Below are 26,258 nucleotides of genomic sequence, written 5' to 3'. Positions count from 1 at the left end.
AAAAAGACAGAAAATTTAAATGATTCCCTTTGATTGCTTACAGTGAACAATGACCGATTCATGATCACTGAAAAAGGTTTAGCTTCAGGACCAGGGACCAGGCTTGATCACTCAAGAGCTTTTGTGTAGCAGAGTTTTATTAAAGTGAAAAAGGGACAGAGAAAGGTTCTGACATAGACATCAGAAGGGGGGAGGGCGGGGAATGCCCCCCTCACTAGTGTTAGCAAGGGAGTTATATAGTTTAATTAGTTATTACAATAAGTCAAAAGAATGTCTCAAAGTTGTAAAGATCTGACTAGACCCACTCCCATAATTTACATTTTAAGATAACAGGATTAGCCAGAAGATTTTCAGGAAGGAGAAACTACCCTCAAGCAGGATCAGTTCAGTTCAGTTCAGTCGCTCAGTAGTGTCCAACTCTTTGTGACCCCTTGGATTGCAGCACACCAGGCCTCCCTGTCCATCACCAACTCCTGGAGTTCACTCAAACTCATGTCCATTGAGTCAGTGATGCCATCCAACCATCTCATCCTCTGTCATCCCCTTCTCCTCTCGCCCTCAATCTTTCCCAGCATCAGGGACTTTTCAAATAAGTCAGCTCTTCACATCAGGTGGCCAAAATATTGGAGTTTCAGCTTCAGCATCAGTCCTTCCAATGAATATTCAGGACTGATTTCCTTTAGGATGCACTGGTTGGATCTCCTTATAGTCCAAGTCACTCTCAAGAGTCTTCTTCTCCAACACCACAGTTCAAAAAGCTTTCTTTATAGTCCAACTCTCACATCCATACATGACTACTGGAAAAACCATAGCCTTGACTAGATGGGCCTTTGTTGGCAAAGTAATGTCTCTGCTTTTTAATATGCTGTCTCCATGAATGAAGTTACTCAGTCCTGTCCAATTCTTTGCGACCCCATGGACTATAGCCCACCAGGCTCCTCCATCCATGGGATTTTCTAGGCAAGAATACTGGAGTGGGTTGCCATTTCCTTCTCCAGGGGATCTTCCTGACCTGGGGATTGAACCTGGGTCTCCCGACATTGCAGGCAGATGCTTTGCCATCTGAGGCACCAGGGCTGTCTATGTTGGTCAAACAGGATACATTATTGTTATATAATCCTTAGTACAGAGTTTAAACTGAGTTGTTTGTTATGTAATCATCAGTTCTGGGATTAAAGGGAAAAAAGTGTTTTATGTGACTAAGACTAAGGAATGTAGAGGGAAAAAAAAAAAAAAAGATATTTGTCCTTTCCTCCTCCTTGAGAATTCCAGACCCCTATCTCCACTTCAAGAGCCTCAGACCCCTTTCTTCTCCTTGGGGACTCCGGACTTCTTATCAACCTGCCTAGGAATTGACTCTCTCACTTTTATGAAAAATAAACAGTAAAATCCAGGACTCAAACACAACTTGTTCTCTCTTCTTTTATCTTTTAGATACCTGTTCTTCTGTCCTTTTTCCACCCTGCCTCCAGGGACAGTGTCCAGAACTCACTTTCTCACTTTGCCCTGAGGACACTGACAGTTTTCCAGTGTTGCTGCTACGGCCCCTTTTCATCACATGGAGGTGCTGGGGCGACCTCTGCACACCTGAGCCCAGCTATCCTTTGCTCGGGACTCAGCCCAGCTCTCTAGACAGCTTTCCTTTGCGCATGTGCAATGGAGATGGTCCTTGCCTGGAGGAGCAGTAACTGACAAAGCATGGCTCCCATGATGCACATACTCCTTTCCCAGTGAATACAGGCAGACCAGCTTGGATGCTTCAGAGGAGACTTGCAAAACCCTGGGATCCTTTTTGTCACATCATTTTCTAGGACACGACAGTTAGAGCTGAACACTTCACTGGTTCACTGCGCCCTCTTAGTCCACGTTCTTCCCTGAGCACTTCAGATCCTTCTACAGAAGGTAGGGCTGGGAGGAAGACAGTTATTTGGAGATTGGCCAGGGCCCCAGCATGTGCATCTTCTAAGGTGATGTCTCCTAAGGAGGTGTGGCCTGGAGCCCAAATAGTCCTCACTGCTGTCAGTTCTTGGGGTCTCATGCTGGCCCAGGCCTCCGAGGCGCATCAGAACCATGTTCATCCCAGCCCAGTGTGGGACCAAGGAGACTTACTGTGTGTCTCACTTCTCACTCTATGCACTCAGGGTAGGTAGGGCGTGAGCAGGGAAGCTGGAAGAAAACTGAAGGAGTCATAGGAACTGCAAACAGGTGCATTCTCTCCTGACTGGCATAGTAGCACACACGCTGTATTCTCGCCTCTCGTGGTTGACCTAGCAGATACAGACCTAACGCAGACTCACCGCCACAATGCAGCCATAAGGTAGCCAGATAGGCTTTTTCAGGTGGAACTTATATGCTTACAGAGCAAAGGTGGGCCGTGACCAAGTGGGTACATCATGACATGCATGCGGAGTGCTATAAGTGAGCTCAGCCGTTAAACAAAATCATTATTTACAAAATGTGGGGTGAGGGAGAGGGTGTGGGGTTAGAGAGCCTGACCATGCCATCTTGGCTAATTTGCTTCTTTCCCTACAGTGTGGGGCTTCCCTGGTGGCTCAGCTGGTAAAGAATCTGCCTGCAATGTGGGAAACCTGGGTTCGATTCCTGGTTTGGGAAGATATCCCTGGAGAGGGGACTGGCTACCCACTCCAGTATTCTGTCCTGGAGAATTCCATGAACTGTATAGTCCATGGCATCTCAAAGAGTCAGACATGACTGAGCAACTTTCCGTTTCACTACAGTGTGGGTTTCACAACTTCTGCCCTAGCTTTCCACCTTCTTGTTCTTGTCAATTTAAGGAGGTTGCACCATTGCTGCTTGGACTCGGATGGATAGTCTGTGATTGGAAGGGAAGGATTTGCTACAAAGGAGAAGCTGCTGTGCTAGAAAAAGACCTCAGTAGATTTAGAGCCAAAACACCACAGAGACTCTGTGTGTGTGTCAGTCACTCAGTTGTGTCTGACTTTTAGCGACTCCATGAACTGTAGACTGCCAGCCTCCTCAGTCCATGGAATTCTCCAGGCAAGAATATTGGAGTGGGTTGCCATGTTCTCTCCCAGGGAATCTTACCCACCCAGGGATCAAACTTGGATCTTTTGTAGCTCCTGAATTATATACACCAGATACTTTACTGTCTGAATCACAAGGGATAGAAGCTGATGACTGGCAATGCCTAACCTCTCTGTCTCAGTTGACTCATCCTTTAAAATGGATACTGTAATGCTCTTTACAGGGTATTTTGAGGGAAGTGCCCTGTACATTGTTTAGGACAGTGTTATCTAATAAAAATACAATACAGGCCACAAAAGGAAATTTAAATTTTCTAGTTGCTGCATTAAAAAACAACTGAAAATAGTTTAATAGCATATTTTATTTAATCCAATGTGTCTAAATATTATTTCAGTGTATAATCATTAGAAACATATTTCTCCATTTCTTAGATCCACACATGAGACATATTCATTGTGAATGATCTGGATTTAGCACATTCCAAAGACGCTTACTCCTTGGAAGGAAAGTTATGACCAACCTAGATAGCATATTGAAAAGCAGATATTACCTTGCCAACACAGGTCCGTCTAGTCAAGGTTATGGTTTTTCCAGTGGTCATGTATGGATGTGATAGTTAGACTGTGAAGAAAGCTGAGCATCGAAGAATTGATGCTTTTGAACTGTGGTATTGGAGAAGACTCTTGAGAGTCCCTTGGACTGCAAGGAGATCCAACCAGTCCATCCTAAGGGAGATCAGTCCTGGGTGTTCTTTGGAAGGACTGATGCTGAAGCTGAAACTCCAATACTTTGGCCACCTCATGTGAAGAATTGACTCATTGCAAAAGACCCTGATGCTGGGAGGTTTGGGGGTAGGAGGAAAAGGGGATGACAGAGGATGAGATAGTTGGATGGCATCACCGACTCGATGGACATGAGTTTTAGTGAACTCTGGGAGTTGGTGATGGACAGGGAGGCCTGGCATGCTGTGATTCATGGGATCGCAAAGAGTCAGACATGACCGAGTGACTGAACTGAACTGAAGTGCACTGGTAATCTAAATGGCATCATCACACATAGATTGGAGATTGAGTTTTCACCAAGTCAGCACATACAGCTGATATCCTTAAACTTCTGCCTTTTCCAATGTGGTCAGTAACTCTTAATCACCAAATGTGATCACAGTTCTCTCATTTTCACCTAGAGGCCTCCTAGTGATATGCCTGACATCTTTTCCAGTTAAGATTTCACTGAAAAGTAAAAACAAAGCAAATATATGAATACAACAAGAGCAAAACATCTAGGAAGAACTGGTGTTCATGAAGCAGATCTTGAGCAGCACACCAGCATGGATTCAGAAATATGTGGGCACTGATAGAAAGATCTTTGGGCGAATCATTCTTGGCAGGCTTTCCTGGCAGCTCAGTGGTAAAGACTCCACCTGCCAATGCAGGAAACGCAGGTTCCATGCCTGATTCAGGGGGATCCAACATGTCACAGAGCAATTAAGCCTGCGCTCCACAACTGCTGACCCTGTGTTTTAGAGGCTGGGAGCGGTAAGCCTGTGGATCCTAGAGCCCCTGCTTAGTAACAGACAGAAGTTACCTCAAAGAGAAGCCTGTGGACTGCAACTAGAGAGTAGCCCCTGCTCACTGCAATTAGAGGAAAAAAAAAAAAACCGTGTGCAATGAAGACCCAGCATAGCCTAAATAGATAAATAAATAAAATTATAAAAAAAACACTTCTTGGGGGAGAAATATCTTTCAGTGTGCACCCAAAACAACACAAGCAGTATGGATTCTGCTACATTTCAACAGCTTTAACTGGATTATGCTAATGCAGTGTGTGGACACTGAAAAACATGCTAACTTCTTCAAAGCTTTTGTCCCAAATATGTAAATAATGATGGCATATGGGGGGGGGGTGTCACATTAGGGATGATTTATGGAGAGCTTCGTGTACAGCTAGTGAAACCACTTTTCAGTTCTTTTCAACAAAAAAATTCCAGATTTTCTTCACCCCACAATTTCTTCCTTCTCTACAGTCCCATTACACTTAGAATTTCATACATAGAAGCCATTTTTAATTTTTAAGTGCCATATTCCATGGAAACTGAGACAATAGTAAATTGCACTTTATCTCATATATTCCTGCAAAAGAAAAACTCTGACAATTAAACTAGGGTGGCATGCTTTCTTGTCACTTAGAAGTCTTATTTTATGCTTATCAAAAGAAACCTTTAGGGAACTCCCTGGTGGTCCAGTGGTTAAGACTCTGTGCTTCTAATGCAGGGAACCTGGGTTTGATTCCTAGTCAGGGAGCTAGGCTTCCCTGGTGGCTCGGTGGTAAAGAATTCGTCTGCCAATGCAGGAGACGAGGGTTCAGTTCCTAGGTCGGGAAGATTCCCTAAAGAAGGAGATGACAATCCACTCCAGTATTCTTGCCTAGAAATCCCATGAAGAGAGGAACCTGGTGGGCTACAGTCCATAGGGTCACAAGAGTTGGATATGACTTAGTGACTAAACAATAGCAACAGGGAGCTAGATCCTGCACGCTGCAACTAAGAGCACACATGAGGCAACAAAGATCTCGAGTGCCAAGAGCATGTGCGGCGCAATCAGTCTTTAAAAAAAAAAGGCTTTTAGAATGATTTAGAACTGGAAGTGATGACCAGATGAAGAACCATAGCCAAATTCATGATCACATACGCACTGATAGATATGACATAATGGCCACATCATGCCTGCAATTTGAAAACAGTGTTAATAAGATCATTATCTCAGATATTAAAACTGTGAATCCATATGCATATCAAAATTGATGAAATATGATATTTTTTTCTTTACTTAGACTCTGAACTTCCTGAGAATGTGGGTGTGTGTGTGTGCATGCTTAGTCATGTCCAACTCTTTGCAGCCCTTTTGATTGTAGGGTCCTTTGTCCTTTGTCCATGGAATTTCCCAGACAAGAATAGTGGAATGGGTTGAGATTTCCTCCTCTAGGGGATCTTCCCGACCCAGGGACTGAGCCCATGTCTCCTGTGTGTCTTGCTCTGACAGGGGGATTCTTACTGCTGCACCCCCTGGGAAGTCCAGAGAGCATGGCTGCATGTTTGTCCATATACGCTGTACACACAAAACTCTATGGTACCTGTAAAAAATGCTGTTTCTAGTCATTTATCATAATGTAGTGGAAATTTCCAGGCTTTGGAGTCATGTAACCAGCTCTGACTTCTTTGGGCAATTTCCATGTAATAGTGCTAATGTGCAGTAGTCTAAAACAGTGTGTATAAATAATCTAATTTGATGGCTGGCACCTGGTGAGCATTAAAAGTTATTAGCTTGCTGAAAAAAATAATTGAAAATGTAACTATGGAAGGTGAGGTGAGGGGAAACTCTTCTTTCTTTCCATCCTCTTCCTATCACCTTGTCTAATATTTTAGACACTGAGGAGGCTAAAGAACATTTGGTTTCCTGTTTCCAAGATTGATTATGAGATAAATTAGTTAGACCTGGGAAATCCCTTAATAGAGTTCAGAACCAAGCCCACAGGTGACTTGTGTGCGTGTGTGTGTGTGTGTGTTTAATCTGATGACAAGAAAGAATGTGGCAGATCTAGGAGGAGAGTTACATAGCATCCTCTGAAATTTCTGAAGTCTACGGATGAGAGCCCAGCAGGGTCTAGTAGTGAAAACAGGACCACAGAAATCTATATGGCGGGGCAATGGAACAAATAAAGGTCACTTTTTTGTTGTTGTTTTTAATACCTAGCATTTCTCATATAATCCAATTTAATGAGGTATAGAAATTCAGAGCTCTTTGAAATTTTAAAGCAATTACAATACAAATGACTCTGAAACAAGATGATCTTATTATAGGAAGACCATAAAATGCTAAACTTCAGAATGTCAGGAAAGTAGAACAGTTCTTGGCTGGAGTGTCAGAACTGACGGGTGGTTTGTGGAAATGGTGGCACCTGATTATCCCTGGAGGCGAGTTTATTGCAACAAATGCATCATTTCATTTGGGACTGATTGTTTTTTGTCTTCTTATCAAGGGGGGTAGGCACCTGTTTCCAGGCATGCTGCAAATTTTCTTTCAGAATGACACACAGCTCAATGAAGGGGAAAAATGGGGGGGGATATAATTTTCTGTTGATAAATTCAGCCAAGCTGTCTTATGCAAACACCCATCAGCCACAAATTTGTGTTTCAAATCCTCCCCCAGAAGAGTTGATTGTACACTCAAGTTTGTGAACTAACACTTGAAGATCCAGGGGCTTTCCAGGTTGCTCTAATGGTAAAGATCCTGCCTGCCAATTCAGGTAAGAGACATAATGTTCGATCCCTGGTTCAGAAAGATCCCCTGGAGGAGGGCATGGCAACCCACTCCAGTATTCTTGCCTGGAGAGTCTGGAAGGCTGCAATCCTTAGGGTCACACAGAGTTGGACACCACTGAAGTGATTTAGCACGGGCACTATGCACAATAAGATCAACCGTGTTACTGGACCAATAAGCCTACTTTCTTTACATGTAGGAATGGGCTGTTAGCTCCTGTCCACATGTTCAGCGTCTCCCAAGGGTCTGAAACTACCTCCACCTTCAAGCAAATGGAATTTAGGGAGTTCAGGTGCATCATGTCAAAATTAGTAGCATTCCCATGACTACCTATCAGAGCTCTGACCTTGTGGCCCATGACTGTGTTTTGTTTGCTTCAGAAGTTTGTATTGACACTGCTGTATATAAAATAGGTAATTAACAAGAATCTACTATATAGCACATGGAACTCTACTCAGTATTCTGAGCTGTGCTATGTGCTTAGTCACTCAGTAGTGTCTGACTCTTTGTGACCTCATGGACTGTAGCCTGTCAGGCTCCTCTGTCCATGGGATTCTCTAGGCAAGAATACTGGAGTGGGTTGCCATGCCCTTCTCCAGGGGAATCTTCCTACCCTTAGGGATTGAACTTAGATCTCCTACATTGTAGGCAGATTCTTTACCTCCAAGCCACCAGGGGAGCCCACCCATTATTCTGCAATAATACCTAAATGGGAAAAGAATCTGAAAAAGAATATATATATTGCAAGACTTTTTTTGAGCTCCAAAATCACTTTGGACACTGACTGCAAATGTGAAATTAAAAGATGCTTGAGGTACTCTGTGACAGCCTAGAGGGATGGGATGAGTTGAGGTTAAGAGTAAGGGGACACGTGTATACCTATGTCTGATTCATGTTGCTGTAACATAGAAACCAATATAACAGTGTAAAGAAATTATCCTCCAATTAAAAATGAATAAATTAAATAAAAATATTGGGGAGATTTTGCTCAGTTGAAAGACATTGAGTGGGTTACTCTGGCTCAAAGACACTGGTAAGATTCTTGTATATTTGTATAGAATTTATACTTACAAGTCCTTGCTTAACTGGAAATTAAAGAAAATCTTGTTCTAGCCCTTGGCGGGGAGCGGTAGCGGGGAAGATGCTTTCTCCTTTGAAGGAAAACTAAGACAAACCTAGACACCATATTAAAAAGCAGAAACATCACTTTGCTGATGAAGGTCTTAATAGTCAAAGCTGAAGTTTTTCCAGTAGTCATGTTCAGATGTGAGATCTGGACAATAAAGAAGACTGAGTGCCTAAGAATTGATGCTTGTGAAATGTGCTAGAGATGACTCTTGAAAGTGCCTGGGACTGTAAGGAGATCAAACCAGTCAATCTTAAAGAAATCAACTCTTGCAATATTCATTGGAAGGCCTGAGGCTAAAGTTGAGGCTCTAATACATTGGTCACCTGCTGTGAACAGCTGACCTATTGGAAAAGACCCTGATGCTGGGAAATATTGAAGGCAACAGAAGAAGAGGGCAGCAGGGGATGAGAGGGTTAGATGACCTCACTGACTCAATGGACATGAATTTGAGCAAACTCTGGGAGACAGTGCAGGACAGAGGAGCCTGGTGTGCTGCAGTACGTGGGGTCTCTAAGAGTTGGGCACAATTTAGTAGCTTAACAACAATACAGATAATTGTAGTTATATACTTTCCTGTCAACCTGAAGCTAATACGATGTTGCAAATCAACTATACTCCACTATAAAATAAAAATGAAAAAAAGAAAAAAAGAAGCTTGAGGCTTGTATTAATGCCTACCACATGCCAGACACTACTCTGGGCATTAAGGCTGGATCAGTAAAGAAAGCAATCAAGGTTGTGGCTCCTGTGAATCACAGAACTCCAAGAGAGAGAAAACAAACAGGAAGCAACGAGGGATGTTGACCACTGGCTCTCTCATGGGGCCAAGTGATTTTCAATGAGCTTTCGTTCTACAGGTACTTGCTGAACAATTGATTCTGTGCTAGGCTTTGGGGAAACAGAAGGGAGTGTCAGTGCCCTAGAGGAACTCCAGGTCTGGGAAAAGTGAAAGTGAAATTTGCTCAGTCCTGTCTGACTCTTTGCAACCCCATGGACTATACAGTCTATGGAATTCTCTAGGCCAGAATACTGGAGTGGGTAGTCTTTCCCTTCTGGGGAATGTATTTACAAATCAAGGTGATTTGTTTAAGCAAAAGGAAGAAGCTTCAGTTCCTTGGGATCATGAAGCAGACTTTGCAGAAGTGAGTCATAAAGAAGTTCACAAGGCACTTAAAACCAAACCTCAATTTCTTTTTTCTTTTTTTTAAATTAATTTATTTTAATTGGAAACCTCAACTTCTTAAAAGGATGTCGTGCAGAGACAGAGCTGTTGTTCTGGTAACAACATCTCTAAATGACTTCCTGTATCTGAGGGTCTCTCTAAAGCCCAGAACTTAAGGTCTTTCTTCTCTTTCCCAATAACCCTCCAAACTCCCCTTCTTTGGAACTGAGTCTTCAATCCTCACCTTGGACCTGGCTCCCTGCCTACCGACCTCCCTGGTGCTACCTGTTCCACCAACCACATCTTCCAGGCTATGCAGAGTGTTTCACACCCACATGTTGGGGCACCAGCATAATCCCTGAGAGGACTCCCAGACAACACACTGCGCTTGAATCACCACTTGCTTTCTCTTGCCCTCTGCCTCTGTGAATATACACTCCTCTCCCCCTTGCTGATCTGCACAAGGGGTTAGTCCAGATTCAGTGGTGCACTGGTAAACGTCTAACGACAGCTCTCCAGGAAAAGAAAATATCTCAGCTTACAGCGTTTTCAAGGTTTGTGGTATAGAAACTCCTGTTATGGCCTGTTTCAAGTGACCACAACAGAGCTGGGAAGAGAGAAATACACTCAAAGTGTTCAGCCCTTAGCAGCAAACACCAGCTCGCAGAAATCCACTCCAGCACACACACTGCCATTAATCTTATTTAGCCTTTACATACCAAGTCTTGATTTTTGTCTCTCAATTGTCCTGTTGGGGTACATGTTCTCTTATCATTGAGACCATTACTAAACACACGGTGTAATACTTGTGCTCAGTCCCATGCTTCCTCCTCCTTTATTCTCCTTCTACTTAACCTGCATTATTCTGCTTTATAGTTCTCTTGTGTTAAGCCACTCAGTTGTGACCCAGGGACCATAGCCCACCAGGCTCCTCTGTCCATGGAATTTTCCAGGTAAGAATACTGGAACAGCTAGTCATTCCCTTCTCCAGGGGATCTTTCCAACACATGGATCAAACCTTGGTCTCCTGAACTGTGGTCAGATTCTTTACCATTTGAGCCGCCAGGGAAGTCCCATGGTTCTCTTATCACCTAACATACAATGATTTGACTGTTTATTGCCTAATTTTTACCACTAGTCTGAAAGCACATGTGAGAAAAATAGCTGTGATAACTTCAGTGCTTAGAGAGCATCTGACCTCGTGGTAGTCGTTCATTAAATATTTCTTAAATGAATGGTTGAATACATGCAAACATATTTCTTGTTTACGGGAGAAGCCATGAGAGATGAAATGCTCTCGTTAGTATACACAAGTATAGTCATATCAATGAATTTGTAAGAAGTTTGTAAGATTTATCATATGGTTTTTATATCAAATAATTGATGTGCACTATAAAAGTACATTTATGATTTTTCTGAGCTGAATTTTTTTTTTCTGTCTCATTTGCCTTTTGAGCTTAGCAGTTCTTATAAATGATCACATGACACTTTGATGTGGCTCTTAGGGAATTTAAAGTCTACCCTACCTTTGTACCATAAAGATTTTTATGACATCCATTTATTTGCATTTAGCTTACTTTACTTCACTACCAGTCTTTACTCTTGATTCAATATTCTAAAACATTTATTTCTAAAACATTTATTTTTCATTTCACTATATTTCTATATGCCATCTAAACTTCAAAACTAGGAAAGGATAGAACACTCACATATGCCCACTCACAGCACATACACATGCCCATACATAAAGATTCAGTATATAGATAAGTATCACAGTGGCAACAAGTAAAGTGTATAACATCTTTTGTTTTTAATTTATAAATTTTTAAGTGAAGTTGCTCAGTCATGTCTGACTCCTTGTGACCCTATGGATTGTAGCCTGTCAGGTTCCTCTGTCTATGGGATTTTCCAGGCTAGACTACTGGAGTGGGTTGCCATTTCCTTCTCTAGTGGATCTTCCCAACTCATGGATGGAACTTGAGTCTCCTGTATTCCAGGCAGACTCTTTACCATCTGAACCACCAGGAAATGTAATAAATTCACATAAATTTTTAAAGCTTATGTGAAATGTTAACGAAGAGGATATATAGTCTAAACATGTATCTTACTTTTATAATTAAAGAGTTAATTCAGCAAACATGTTAGAGTGAACAAAATGACTTGTGAAATGTTCTGACATTCAGGCAAACCCAGAAGTTTTAATAGGACTTGCTGTCTGCTTTTCCACTCCTGTAAATTTATTCTTAACAGTACTCTCATAAGTTACTGGTATATCTTCTCTTCTACTGTGTGAGATACTTAAAGATGGGACCATGTTTTATGCATTGCTATAACCAGATTGTAGCTTTTGCAGTGTTCTATTACCTAGTATGCACTTTTAAATAAATGAACTTCACAAGAAAAGTAGATAATTTCCAAATTTTCCAATTTGTTTTTCTAGCCTGATGATTAAATGATTAATCAAACTATATTTATAAAGTAGGTCTTATGAACAGAATGATTAAATTATGGAATAACCCACACATTTTTCCATCAGAAAGTGAAATGATGCCTCTGTTGTTATTCTAACTGTAAGCCCCTTTTGGACACAAACATCAATTTGCTTCATAGTGTGATTTTTTATAAACTGGGGTCAGAAATATGATCAGTGGGATGGGAGTTCTTAGAAATGTCTCTCTGAAGAAGGATATTGTGTGATTATGCTTACTGGTAAAGATGTACACATGATAAAATTCTTGAATACATGTTTATCATTTTATGGAAAGCAAATAAGAAAAGGAGAATTAAATTCAGTGGTTGTCTTATTTAATCATTTTTATTTTTATTATTATTTTTATATGTGTGTTGAGAAAGGTGTTTTGGCAGCCAATCAAGGACATCTAAATACGAACAAATGACAATTTTCGGTTGTATCCTCATGACAGGTATGGATGGAATTTTTTGAAAATCTCTGTTGGAAGAAGGAACAGAGGTCATATTAGTCCAAGTCAGAATCTTCTGCACATTGACTTTCAATATTTCCAGTGAATCATGTATAAGCCTGTTAGAATTTCTAATGAAATGTATGCCAGATTAAAAGAATCTTCTGCCAATTTTTGTTCTGGTATCATAAGAAGAAAGAGAATCATGTTGAAAATATGTAGATTTCTCACGCAACAAAGTTTCTTTTCCTATGCATGTCAGTTATTGGAAATGTAGAGACTCTATTTCATGATTTATTTATCAATTTTTGCTGCACGTATTTTTACACAGTACTACAAGTGTTCTAATGAAAGTTTCCATTGTCAGCATGATTCTTCCAAGAAATAAGTGAATTTCACTTAGAGAACAAAAAGAAATAGGGCTGTATCCCATACTGTTTTCTAAGCTCAGGTACTTAGTTATACTTTTATCCATTGTTGAATGTTAATCTGAACATATAATGGTTTGCATTAATAGCTATAATGATGTTTTCTAAGGATCTTGGTCTACAGAATATTCTTGACTCTTAACTCCAGGGGACCCATTCAAGTTTTTCTGTTCATGACTCCCCACTCTTCTCTCTTTACTTGATTACCTATTTGAATACCCACCTGACATAGGATCATAAAATCTAACCATTAAATTAGGAAACCTAGAGGACATTTAGCCAAATGCCATATATTAAGTACATGCTTTCTGTATGGAATTTTTGGAAATTCAGTTTGTCATAAGAGTTACGGTTAACAACTGTTTTGTTAATAATAAGAGTGAGTTTACTCAGGTATTCCCTCTTTAACATGTAATTACTGAGCATCTATGAACTCCGGGAGTTGGTGATGGACAGGGAGGCCTGGCGTGCTGCGATTCATGGGGTCGAAAAGAGTCGGACACGACTGAGCGACTGAACTGAACTGAACTGATGAACTACCAGGTACTGAGTGAGGCACTAAAGATGATAAAAAAAAAAACAACTGAGTTTAATATGAACCCTTATAGCTCACTGCCTCTGTCCCGCATAAATATATTGCAGAGATGTCTTTCTTCTAGTGAGAAAATTCAACTTTTCAAATTTTGTTTTAGTTTCCATCAAATATTAATGTTTTTGTACATAAAATCATGTGCAAATATATATTTATTAAAGTGTAGATATATAGAAACATTTTACAAAATAGGTACATTCTAAAGATTCCTATAAAAATTTAAAATTTCTATATACATTTTGTAATTCTCCTTAACAGGCAAACTTCACTACCCTCTTTATAAGATTAAAACAGACCTATTTTTCATCCTGGGATTCTTTTCATGGCATTGGAGGAATAGGAACAGGGTGGCTTTGCTTTCTATTCATTTGTAGTATTTTTACAACAAAAACTAATTATTTAAATGTGCATTTACACATTGTTTTCATATGACACCTGTATACAAAGGCTTATCATGTGTATAATACCATATCTCAAAGCACTCTGAGTCTTCACACCCAGGTTGTCATTTAACTTCTAAAGCTTGGAGATCTATTAACATAATTTTAGAGAGAAGAAGGAACAGGAATAGTGATGAATGAAGCGATTTGCTATAAGTTAACCAGTAAGCAACATGTGATTAGTTGCTCAGTTAAGTCTGACTCCTTGTGACCCTTTGGACTATAGCCCTCCAGGCTCTTCTGTCCCTGGGATTTTGCAGGCAAGAATACTGGAGTGGGTTGCCATTTTCTTCTCCAGAGTAATTTCCCAATCCAGGAATTGAAACCATGTCTCTTGCTTTTCTTGCATTGGCTGGCAGATTCTTTACCACTAGTGCTACCTGGTAAGCAACATATGTGTGTTCTAAGTCATGTCTGACTCTGTTCATGGGATTCTCCAGGCAAGAATATTGGAGTGGATTGCCATGCCCTCTTCCAGGAGATCTTCCCCACCCAGGGATCTACCAACATCTCTTGCATTGCAGTTGGCTTCTTTACAGCTGAGCCACCAGGGAAGCTCCAGTAAGCAACATATGCAGGTATAAAAGAGTCTCAATCCCTACTAAGCACACTAGATACTTAATTATCTACCAAAGAGACGATGATCTAGAATGCTTTTATCCATCAACCAAATTCCTTTTGAAACTGAAAGACTAAGCTCCCTTGTTTTTGTTTTTTGTTTTTTTTCCCCAGAAAATGGGGCTTCATTTTTTAGTATAAATTGAGAGAAAATCATAACAGTTATATGAAATATTTAATATATTTATGAATCTATATGTATTAGATTCTTTTTGTTGGATATAGTCTTAAGGAAAGATCCTATTTTTCTCAAGTTGGACTTCTCTTAAAATGTTTTCCTTTAAAACATTTCCTTATATCATTATCAAAAGATTTCTATTAACATTCAAATTAATTTAATTCCAATTAATATTTTTTGACTCTGGAATTATTTAAATTATGCTTTTTATTTTCAAACATTGAGTTATAATCTAAAAAGTTTAGTGTGGTTTTATTATTTTCAGAGAATATTTTATTTAATATTTTATTTCTTTGAAATCCATATTTCAAATTGGATGTACCATTGTCTCATCATCGTTTGTTGAAATAACTATCCTTTCTACTTTGAACTACCTTAGTAACATTTTTGAATATTAGTAGTTCATATGTATAGATTTATTTCTGCATTCTGTTTTCCAGTTCCATTCATCTGTATGCTAATAATTGTGTCAATACTGGATACTCATAATGTCTTAAAATCAGGTAGTGTGTGTCCTCCAACTTTGTTCTTATCTTAGAAAATTTGTGTTAGTTCATCAAAGTCCTTTGCTTATCCATACCAATTTCTACAAAGCCTGCTCAGATTTTGACTGGGATCATACAGAATTTAAAGATCAATTTAGGGAGGGTTGCCCAGACCAATATTGTGCCTTCTGATCCAAGGACTTAGTATATTGATAGTTTTATTAAGATGTATCAGCATTTTTTGTAATTTTCATTATATGTAACATAAACATATGTTGTTTAATGTGTTCTTGTTTTTCATTCCTTTTATACTATTTATTGGATTCAAATTTTTATTTTTTCTTTGCTAATGTATTGAAATATAATTGACTTTTGTAATTTACATTTGTAATTGTACCTTTGATCCATGAGTTGCTTAAGAGAATGCTGCTGCAGCTGCTAAGTCGCTTCAGTCATGTCTGACTCTGTGCGACCCCATAGACAGCAGCCCACCAGGCTTCCACATCCCTGGGATTCTCCAGGCAAGAACACTGGAGTGGGCTGCCATTTCCTTCTCCAATGCAGGAAAGTGAAAAGTGAAAGTGAAGTCGCTCAGTCGTGTCCGATTCTAACGACCCCATGGACTGCAGCCTACCAGGCTCCTCCATCCATGGGATTTTGCAGGCAAAAGTATTGGAGTGGGGTGCCATTGCCTTCTCCGGCTTAAGAGTATGCTGTTTATTTTCTAAGTATTTGGAAATTTTCCAGATATCTGTCTTTCCAAAACTGATTTCTAGTTTAACTCCACGTTTTTAGAGAACATATCATATGATTTTAATTATTCTAAAATGTATTAAAACATATTTTGTAGTTTAACATATACAAAAGATAAAGTAATTGCAAAGTATTCTTCTGGTTGAGATAACATCATAATGATGATGAGTTTAACAAAGGGGATCTAAAACACTAAAATATATGTTCCTAATAATATGACCTAAAATATGAAAAATATAATGAGATATAGGTAAATATATAATTATAGGGGATATTTTAATGGAGATTTTTGTAGCTGATAGAATAATATGCTCTAAAGCTTTTTCTGTCTCTATTTAGGAGCTTTGCTATCTAGCTTGATTGCCTACTTCATATATTGCGTCAGTTCAGTTCAGTTCAGTTCATTCGCTCAGTCATGTCCGACTCTGAGACCCCCATGGACTGCATATATTGCATAAATTCAGCATAAACCTTTCTTCTGGACTTTTAAAATACTGTGTGTTTCTCTTAAATGCCCTTCTTAATATTATTACTTGCTCACTCTGGCCCAGTGAGTTACAGTGCTATAACCTCCAAAATTTTTTGTTCTGCTTCCTTCTGAGATTGAATAGATTATATTTCAGCTCAGTTCAGTTCAGTCACTCAGTCGTGTCCGACTCTTTGTGACCCCATGAATCGCAGCACGCCAGGCCTCCCTGTCCATCACCAATTCCCGGAGTTCACTCAGACTCACGTCCATCGAGTCAGTGATGCCATCCAGCTATCTCATCCTCTGTCATCCCCTTTTCCTCTTGCCCCCAATCCCTCCCAGCATCAGAGTCTTTTCCAATGAGTCAACTCTTCGCATGAGGTGGCCAAAGTACTGGAGTTTCAGCTTTAGCATCAGTCCTTCCAAAGAAATCCCAGGGTTGATCTCCTTCAGAATGGACTGGTTGGATCTCCTTGCAGTCCAAGGGACTCTCAAGAGTCTTCTCCAACACCACAGTTCAAAAGCATCAATTCTTCAGCGCTCAGCCTTCTTCACAGTCCAACTCTCACATCCATACCTGACCACAGGAAAAACCATAGCCTTGACTAGACGGACCTTTGTTGGCAAAGTAATGTCTCTGCTTTTGAATATGCTATCTAGGTTGGTCATAACTTTCCTTCCAAGGAGTAAGCGTCTTTTAATTTCATGGCTGCAGTCACCATCTGTAGTGATTTTGGAGCCCAGAAAAATAAAGTCTGACACTGTTTCCACTGTTTCCCCATCTATTTCCCATGAAGTGATGGGACTGGATGCCATGATCTTCGTTTTCTGAATGTTGAGCTTTAAGCCAACTTTTTCACTCTCCTCTTTCACTTTCATCAAGAGGTTTTTTAGTTCCTCTTCACTTTCTGCCATAAGGGTAGTGTCATCTGCATATCTGAGGTTATTGATATTTCTCCCGGCAATCTTGATTCCAGCTTGTGTTTCTTCCAGTCCAGTGTTTCTCATGATGTACTCTGTATATAAGTTAAATAAGCAGGGTGACAATATACAGCCTTGACGTACTCCTTTTCATATTTGGAACCAGTCTGTTGTTCCATGTCCAGTTCTAACTGTTGCTTCCTGACCTGCATACAGATTTCTCAAGAAGAGGCAGCTTCCTTCTGAGATTGAATAGATAATATTTACTAAATGTTTATTCTGTGAAAGGTGCTATGCTAATTACTTTAGTTCATTTCGGTCATTCAGTCATGTCAGATTCTTTGCAACTTCATGCACTGCAGCATGCCAGGCTTCCCTGTCCATCAACAACTCCTGTAGCTTGCTCAAACCCATATTCATTGAGTCAATGATGCCATTCAACCATCTCATCCTCTGTCATCCACTTCTCCTCCTGCATTCAGTCTCTCTAAGCATGAGAGTCTTTTCCAATGACTCAGTTCTTTGCATCAGGTGGCCAAAAAGGATTGGAGTTTCAGCTTCAATATCAGTCCTTCCAATGAACACTCAGGACTGATTTCCTTTAGGATGGACTGGTTGGATCTCCTTGTAGTTCAAGGGACTCTCAAGAGTCTTCTCCAACACCACAGTTCAAAAGCATCAATTCTTCAGTGCTCAGCTTTCTTTATAGTCCAACTCTCACATCCATACATGACTACTGGAAAAAACCATAGCCTTGACTAGATGGACCTTTGCAGGTTATTATTATGTGCATTTTATTCATCATGAAGTTGAGATTAATATTGGTTGAATAATTTGCTGAGTTTGAATATTTTTGTATGACAAAGTAAGATTTACACCCACTAGTTCCTATTCAAAAATCCCATATTCTTAAATTCTACTCTAAGCTGCATTGCATATTTCTTCTCTCTGTTGTTGTGAACCACTTTAATAACATGTACCAGAGTCTAATTAGAATTCTTGTTGTATGTAATGATACATATTAGAGTTAGATATTAGACATGTCCTGTTTAAGAAAGGACAAATGCTAGAAGCCCATTTTCTAGAAGCAAATACTTGTAATACTTTTAATTTTCATTCTATGCATCTACATCTATAACTATATATGTATATATGTGTGTAAATTTCTAAGTGAATTTACTTGATTGAACAAGCATCCCTATATAAGGCATTGTCCAAGGTAGAATGTTTTTATGGCTAAATACATGGTATTTGATTTTCTCCTTACCATTGTGGCTGAAGCATCAGTTTAGTATCTGCACATGGATGGAGAAATTCAATCTAACATACAGGACATTTATTTGAAAGCCTTGTAATTTTATTCTCTGGGGGAGGCAGGTATTCTCAACAGAATTCCTCACAAGATATCTGCTGGATCTCAATGATGACATTTTGGGGTTAGTTTATTCAGACACAAGTTATTCAATGGTATGGTTGGGCAAACTTTTCTTAGCTACAATGATATTGAGGGCATAAGATATATATTTACTTATAAAAACAACAAATATTTCTACAAAATACTGAGTCCTGGTTATAACGTGCTATGTGGGGTGACATAGATAAAAAAGGGATTAACTAGTAAGTTAACTAAACTCTGTTCAATGCCTTGATTCAAATGAGCATTTAATAAACATTTTCTTTTTTTCACTAGCAATGTGTTGATTTTTTTTTCTGGAATGTAATTAAGGATATTTTTAGAGGATAAAACTAAACCAACCAGTAAGAAACTCTTTTTAAAATTCATTTTAAGTTATTGTGTAAACTATGCAACAAAAACTATATCAGAAATCAATACAGTGTTAAAAAGTCAACTACAACTGCCCTGTACTGTTATGGCAAATAAGTGCATTTTTTTTTTTACTTTCTCATAACTGCAAGGTTTAAAGAGCAAAGCAATAGTATTTACTACTTTTCTTTCCTATACATTTCTACCATGTGAGAAGGAAGCTAAATTATATTGGACACCAACTGAAATGTATTCAGCCATCCCCCATGCCTGGCAGAGTTACATATGCAATTCATGTAATTTTCAAACTATAAATTGCTGATCATTATCCCCACTTAGCAGAATAAGATTGAAGCATAGAGCAAGGAAATAGTTCCACCAAAGTTTCAAGTGATAAAGCCAAGACACCAATTTCTAAAGCATTGTGTGCTTAGTCACTTGCGACCCCACAGACTGTAGCCCACCAGGCTCCTCTGTCCATGGGGATTCTCCAGGCAAGAACACTGGAGTGGGTAGCTATGCCCTCCTCTCTAAAGCATCACTTGCTCCTATTGTCACATTGCTAATTTCTGCTGGGCATAAAGAAAGAAGGAAATTAGCCCAGAAGAGACTTAGAGGTCAGAGATTCATATTCTGCTAAGCACAGATCTTTCCCAGGAGTGCAGGGTTCCACTTGGGAAATAATGAAGCTTCCTAATTGATAGATTAATTTTCTGTTAGAGTGATAATTACCCATTTTGGTAACTGCCTCACTTAAAGTATCTCTTAGTGTTGATCAGCATATCATCATTTCTTTCTTTATTTTTATTTATCTTTTTTTTAATTTTAAGTAAGCACATTTGTTGTTCCATGTAAAGTCCAACAGTTTTTGAGGCCAGGTTCTGGGACTAGATTTTCTGAGTTTACCCAGCTCTACTATTTTTTATTCTCTGAAAGTGGAAAAATTGTATTCTGTCTGTGCCTAGGTTTCTGAACTGAAAACTACAGATTATAATGATATTTACCTTGTAGTTTTGTTATAGGAATTTAATGAATTTATAAATGAAAATCTGTCAGAGCAATGCTTTTCATGTTTTAAGCTGCATATTGGCTTTCAAGTGTATATTTATAGGTATCCACCACAGAGAGTTTAGATAAATGGAGACATTGATTTCTTTTTAACTTTTTCCTGAATGTGGAATTAAGATCTGTGGATAATATTTACATTCATCCCAGTTGTAAAGTTAAAAATTTCTTTTTTATTGTCAGAAATGCTTGGAAAGAAAATCCCATCACTTATTGATGTTACTGCAATTCTTAAAAGTTTCATCTAGGGCATAGAAATTATTCATTATTTACACATTGTTACTAAATTAGTTAATTGACCATGGCTTGTAATTAAATCTGAGGTGGATATTAAATTATTCATGCCATAAATAAATTAATGCTCAGAGATTTTGCTTTCACTTTTGGAATATTTGATTAGTACTCCTTTCTTCTGTAACTTATCCATTTCCATTTCGAATAGGTCATAATTTTTCACAGATGGGTACTATGCCCCTATAAAAAGTTGGTGTGACTAATTTGAGTTTACCCTGCTTTGTCTTGACGATCTTTTTAGTTGTTTTTTTCTAAAGTTTCTAATTGCATCTGACAGACTTACAGTGTATATCTTTGAAGTGTGGCTTCAATGTAATGGGACTGCTTTTCTAACAAATGGGTCAAAACATAAGCATTGAAATGAACTGTGTGTGTCAGAATTGTTTCCTTTTGAGATTAAAAATAATTCTATCAAATTATGCTCAAATTACAGTGACTGGTGAGAGATGAAATGTGACAAGTGTGAAATAGTGTAGATAGTAGATTAGAATGGACACAGATTGTGGATTCAATTATGTTAGTTATATTAATATATAGTGTCATTCCTGTGTCAATACAGCCTGTGTATGCACACACACATACATCCACACACACACACACACACACACACACACACACACACAGTATCCTCTTCTGGCACTATAGACTAAGTATGTAAAAGAGCTTGTCTGAGAAACTGGCCTGTTTAATTCCATAAATGCTTGCTGACCTTTTTTATGAAGTTCTGATGCTTTTCTAGGCTTTCACACTAGAAAGATCATAATTCTATCTATCAATCTGTAGTTTACAAGGAAAAGTATGTTCAAGTAAAAATGAAACATGTAATAAGACAAAAGCTATTTAACATGGTAAGTGATACCATAGAGGCAGGCTCGGGGTTTTACTGGGCCATAAGCTCATTCTAAAGGGTCAAGAGAAGTTTCTCATAGAAAAGTTTGCCTGGGTGCCCACAATATTTTTGTTGTAATATTATTATTCATATTAATTTTATATATGTCACCAACCCAACAATTCTTTGTTATATTTGTTAGTTCACATAATTTGAGGCTTCCTTGGTGGCTCAGCTGGTAAAGAATTCACCTGCAATGCAGAAGACCTGGGTTGGATCCCTGGGTTGGCAAGATCCCCTGGAGAAGGGAAAGGCTACTCACTCCATATTCTGGCCTGGAGAATTCCATGGACTGTATAATCCATGGGGTCAAAAAGAGTCCGACACAACTAAATGACTAAGAAGTTGAAAGAAGCACAGGCAACAAAAGAAAAATAAGCAAATAGGATTCAATCTCAATTTTTATTTGATAAAGTCTTTTGCCATCATTTTTGAAAAATAGTCCTGCTATACATCGACCCTCTGTTAACAGTTTTTTTCCCTTTTGAACATTTTCAGTGTTATTCATTAACCTTCTAAATAGTGAGTCCTTTTTTCCTACCAGCTTTTAATATTTTCCTTTTCTTGACTCTCAGTATTTTTGTTATGATGAACCCCTTTGTGGATTCAATGATATTTATTCTATCAATAGTTAGAGTTTATTGAGCTTCCTTAATAAGTAGATTAATGTTTTCCAATAAATTCAGGTTTTCAATCACTACTTCTCTAAATATTTTTCCTTGTACTTTCTCTGTTTCATCTTTTTCCATCAATTTATCATGCATTTGTTGGTGCACTTACTGGCAACCTATATTTCTCTGAAGCTCTATTTTTATCATTTTTTTCTGTTCTTTAAATTACGTACTCTCTATTAATACATATATTCAGGTCAACAATTCTTCCTCTTGGTGTTCAAATCTATTGTTGAGCCATTGTGGTAAATTTTTCATTTCAGATCCTATACATTTCAACTTTAGAAGCTTCATTCAAATTTTTAAAAATTTATTTTCATTTATATTTTCTATCTGACTCAACATTCTCATCATCTCTTCCTTTACTTCTTTGATCATGGTTTCCTTTAAGTTCTTAATATATTTATACTGGCTATTTTGAAAACTTTGTCTATTATATTTAACATCTAGTTATTATCACAGGCCATTTCCATTACCTATTTGATTGTGTGTGTGTGTGTGTGTACAGATGTATTTTGTGTGTTTCTCATTTTGTGTGTCATTAATTTTTGTTAAAAATGAATATTTTAGACAATACAGTAGCAACTCTGGACACAGGTATACATGGCTGAGCTTGTTTATATTATTTTCAGGTGTGCATGTTTAGTAGAGGTTCCCTGGTTGGCTCAGTGGTAAAGAATCTGCCTTCCAGTGCAAGAGATACAGGTTCAATTCCTGGATGGGTAAGATCGTCTGGAGAAGGAAATGAGAACCCACTCCAGTATTTTTGCCTGGAAAATCCCATGGACAGAGGAGCTGGAGGGCTACAGCCTGTGGGCTCACAAGAATTGGTCACAACTTAGTGACTAAACAAAACAAAAGTGTTAATAAGTAACTCTGTTATTTTAGAAAAGTCTCCGCTCCACTCTACTCCTGCGGTGTGAAGCCTCTGATGATGCTTCTGATGGGTTACGGCATTGAATAAGCTCACAGTCACCCAAGGATGACTGTAGCTCACCAGGCTCCTCTCTCCATGGAGTTTCCCAAGTAAGAATACTGGAGTGGGTTGCTGTTTCCTTCTCCAGGGCATCTTCCTAACACAGGGATGGAACCCACATCTCCTGTCTCTCCTGCATTGGCAGGTGGATTCTTTACTGCTCTCCAATTGGGACCGGGGGATACAGATAGCTATGTAATTTGCCTGTACTGGTGGAAAGTATTGCTTCCATCCCACTGAGTGGGGAAGACAGGGAGTGAATGGGTCATAATTCACATGCCACGTCTCATATTCTCACTTCTCATATTTCTATATTTTCTTGAACAAATATCTCTTTACATAATGTATGCTTGGGGGATCAATTTCAGAGACTTTAATTTTTTTTTTTTTAATTTACCTGTTTTGCTGCAGAGCAGGTTCATGCAGCTCCTCATGTCGTCTTGGCAAGAGTGAAACTCCCCGATGGTCAACAGGTAGGTTTTTCACAACTTTTTATTCTGTGTCTCCTAACACCCTCTTTGATACTTCATGTTGTGGTGAAAATATAATAGTTATTTAGTGAATAACAGCCCTCTTATGGGCTTCCCAGTTGGCACTAGTGGCAAAGAATCCACCTGCTAAGGCAGGAGACACAGGAGGCTCAAGTTCAATCCCTGGGTTTTATATTCACTTATCTAGAATTGATATACTTGGGGGATATTAGTTAAGGTTTTATCTCTAGACATGTCACATTCTAATTAATTGCTTCTATGGTGACCTGCCTCCTTTGAACAGGCTTTTTTTTTTTTTTAACTAGCCCAATGTAGATATTACCTGTCCTCCAAGGATTCAATTACAAGTAAATGAAATAACATATGTGAGCATGTGTAATAATATCAGTGTAAGATATAATGTTAGGTATTCAAATATATTGAAGTTTTTCAATTATTCACATTTTAATTAATTATTGATATAGCCCCAGATAGCATCTTTAAAATTATATGAATTTTGACAGGACACTATTTCTGTATTTCTTGATGACATGACATATTTTTAAATATGTAGAAATAAAGATAATTCAGAGGAGCGTGGCCAAAACAGACGGTTCTAGCAACCACATAAAAAAGTTCTGAAACTGAAAAGATTTCAAGTTTTTTAAAAACAAACATGCAAATTTTTTCCCTGTAGAGAGAATTTATAGTTGGTGACTTGGATGATGATTTAAGTTGAATGTTAGAACTTTCTGATGATTAAAAATTCATAGTAATGGAAAAGATATCAAATATTGTGCTGTTAGTGGTATTAAAATATAGGATGACAAGTCTTTAATCAGGAAGGCTGTGGAAGAGAATCCTGAAATGTAGACTTCTGTCAATGAGCATATTGGCTTTAAAAACAACTTGAGAGACTTTGGACTAAATGAGTGATTTTAAATCTATATTCATAAAAACAAAAGAGTATATAATGTTGGCTTAGAGGCTCAGATAGTGGGGCAAATATGGAGGATGCCCCCCTGGAATGCCATGTTCTTTTTCAATCAGTGCAAAAATTTTAATTCCTGTTTTTTATTTTGTGAAATAATATAAGACTCCAAGAGGGAAGAAGAAGGAACCCTTTAAAAACATTTTGTAAAATAATGTTACAGCTTAAGTTTGTGAGCTTCTGAATTAGATAAATTCTCAAGCCTCTTGGACCTTCAGATTACTGTTCAGTGATGCTCTGAATCAGACAACAGGTGGATGGATGAGCAGAGAAACTTTTCAACCTGTCTCCCTGTCCTCTCAATTTGGTCGCAGTTTTACCTGGTCCATTTCCATTTTTTTTTAACCTGACTCATTTTTGACAGCCAGTTCTTCCAGTCCTTTCTGCGTCCTCTCAGGGAAGAGCCTCCCAGGAAGAAATGGCTCTTCTCTTGAAGAGGATGTCTGGAGTATTGTTGTTGCAAAAAGACCTCATTCTGAGCTCTTCATCACACACAAAGAAGAGATCTTAACCCAGCTTCACCTTTTCCAGCAAAAGGACACGAATGCCAGATGCAGTGCACATTTATTCTGTGGTTCTTCTGCTCAGCCCTTCCCGGGCTGACAGCTGTATAGCATGAAATAAGGGGTGCTTTTGGCCAGCTAGAAACATAAAAGCCATAAAGAAACAGCACACACTGCACTCATTTCCCATAAAACCGGACCATTTTTATTACTTTTGATTTATAATAGAAATGACAATTGCTATATTTCTTCATACATGCACAGAATCAAACACAGAGCTTAAAACTCCCTCAACAGCACAGGACCCTACCAATTAGGTCTAAACTTGAATACTTTTCCTTGCGTCCAAGAACTTGGAAAACACTTTTGAGGGGCTCTCATTTTCTCTTTCTCTTTTTCTCTCATTCAGACACATATACACACAAACTTACATACATTTTTACCAAATTAATAACCACAGGTTAGAATCCATTATGTCATTATCTCTGTAACACATTTTACATCTAAAATGATTTCCCATGAAGGTAAATTAAAATATTTCAAGAGTTTTTTTTTTTTTTTCTGGCTCTTTAAAACATTTTCAGCACAGGGAGCTATATTTAATATCTCATAATAAACTATAATGGAAAAAAGAATATTTTCAGAGTGCTGTGTCACATGTCTTAATTTTAGTATAATACTTTAGGGTAGTATTTATTTTCTTTCTTTCTCTTTGTAATCTTATGAATAAACAATATTTTGGCAAAGAATGGTCCTTTTAGTAAGATACATGGAAATAGATGCAGACATACATTATTATATGTAATTTGATGGGATATACAAGATATATCCAGGGATCTCAGATCAGAGATCCTTTTTAAGAAGCAAAGGAAGGGATGTGTATGCAGTACTACATTAATGCCATATGCCACTTCTTATGTAACATAGCATAGAAACTCCAGTATATTTTAGAAATGAGAACTTTGAGACTCAAAGGAATAAATTAATTCTGTCATGCAGCAAGGACGTAGGCCAGTTGGGACTCAATTAATACTTTCTTCCTTCACATTTTTTCCCATTTCACCATCTCCAATGCTAATCAAGAGATAGTGTAGGATTAGTCCAGAAACCATGTTTCTTCTCCAGGAGGCAGTTAAATATCATGATAAAGCATCCTGCCCCTTAAGTTAATAATTGGATGAACTTGGTAGATTTAAATTCTCTGTGCCTCATCACC

The 26,258-nt window shown here is 38.4% G+C and overlaps 1 non-coding gene across 1 annotated transcript; it reads left to right on the top strand.

The window, feature by feature from the left end:
- Positions 1 to 5,233: 5,233 nt before the first annotated feature.
- Positions 5,234 to 5,306, top strand: TRNAR-UCU (transfer RNA arginine (anticodon UCU)). The gene has a single exon. It is a non-coding gene; the product is annotated as a tRNA-Arg (tRNA).
- Positions 5,307 to 26,258: the final 20,952 nt, after the last annotated feature.

The sequence above is a fragment of the Bos mutus genome, chromosome 11 (genome assembly GCF_027580195.1).
Source record: "Bos mutus isolate GX-2022 chromosome 11, NWIPB_WYAK_1.1, whole genome shotgun sequence".
Lineage (NCBI taxonomy): Eukaryota > Metazoa > Chordata > Mammalia > Artiodactyla > Bovidae > Bos > Bos mutus.
Note: the sequence above shows the minus strand (reverse complement) of the source record. Positions and strands in the feature narration are given on the sequence as shown.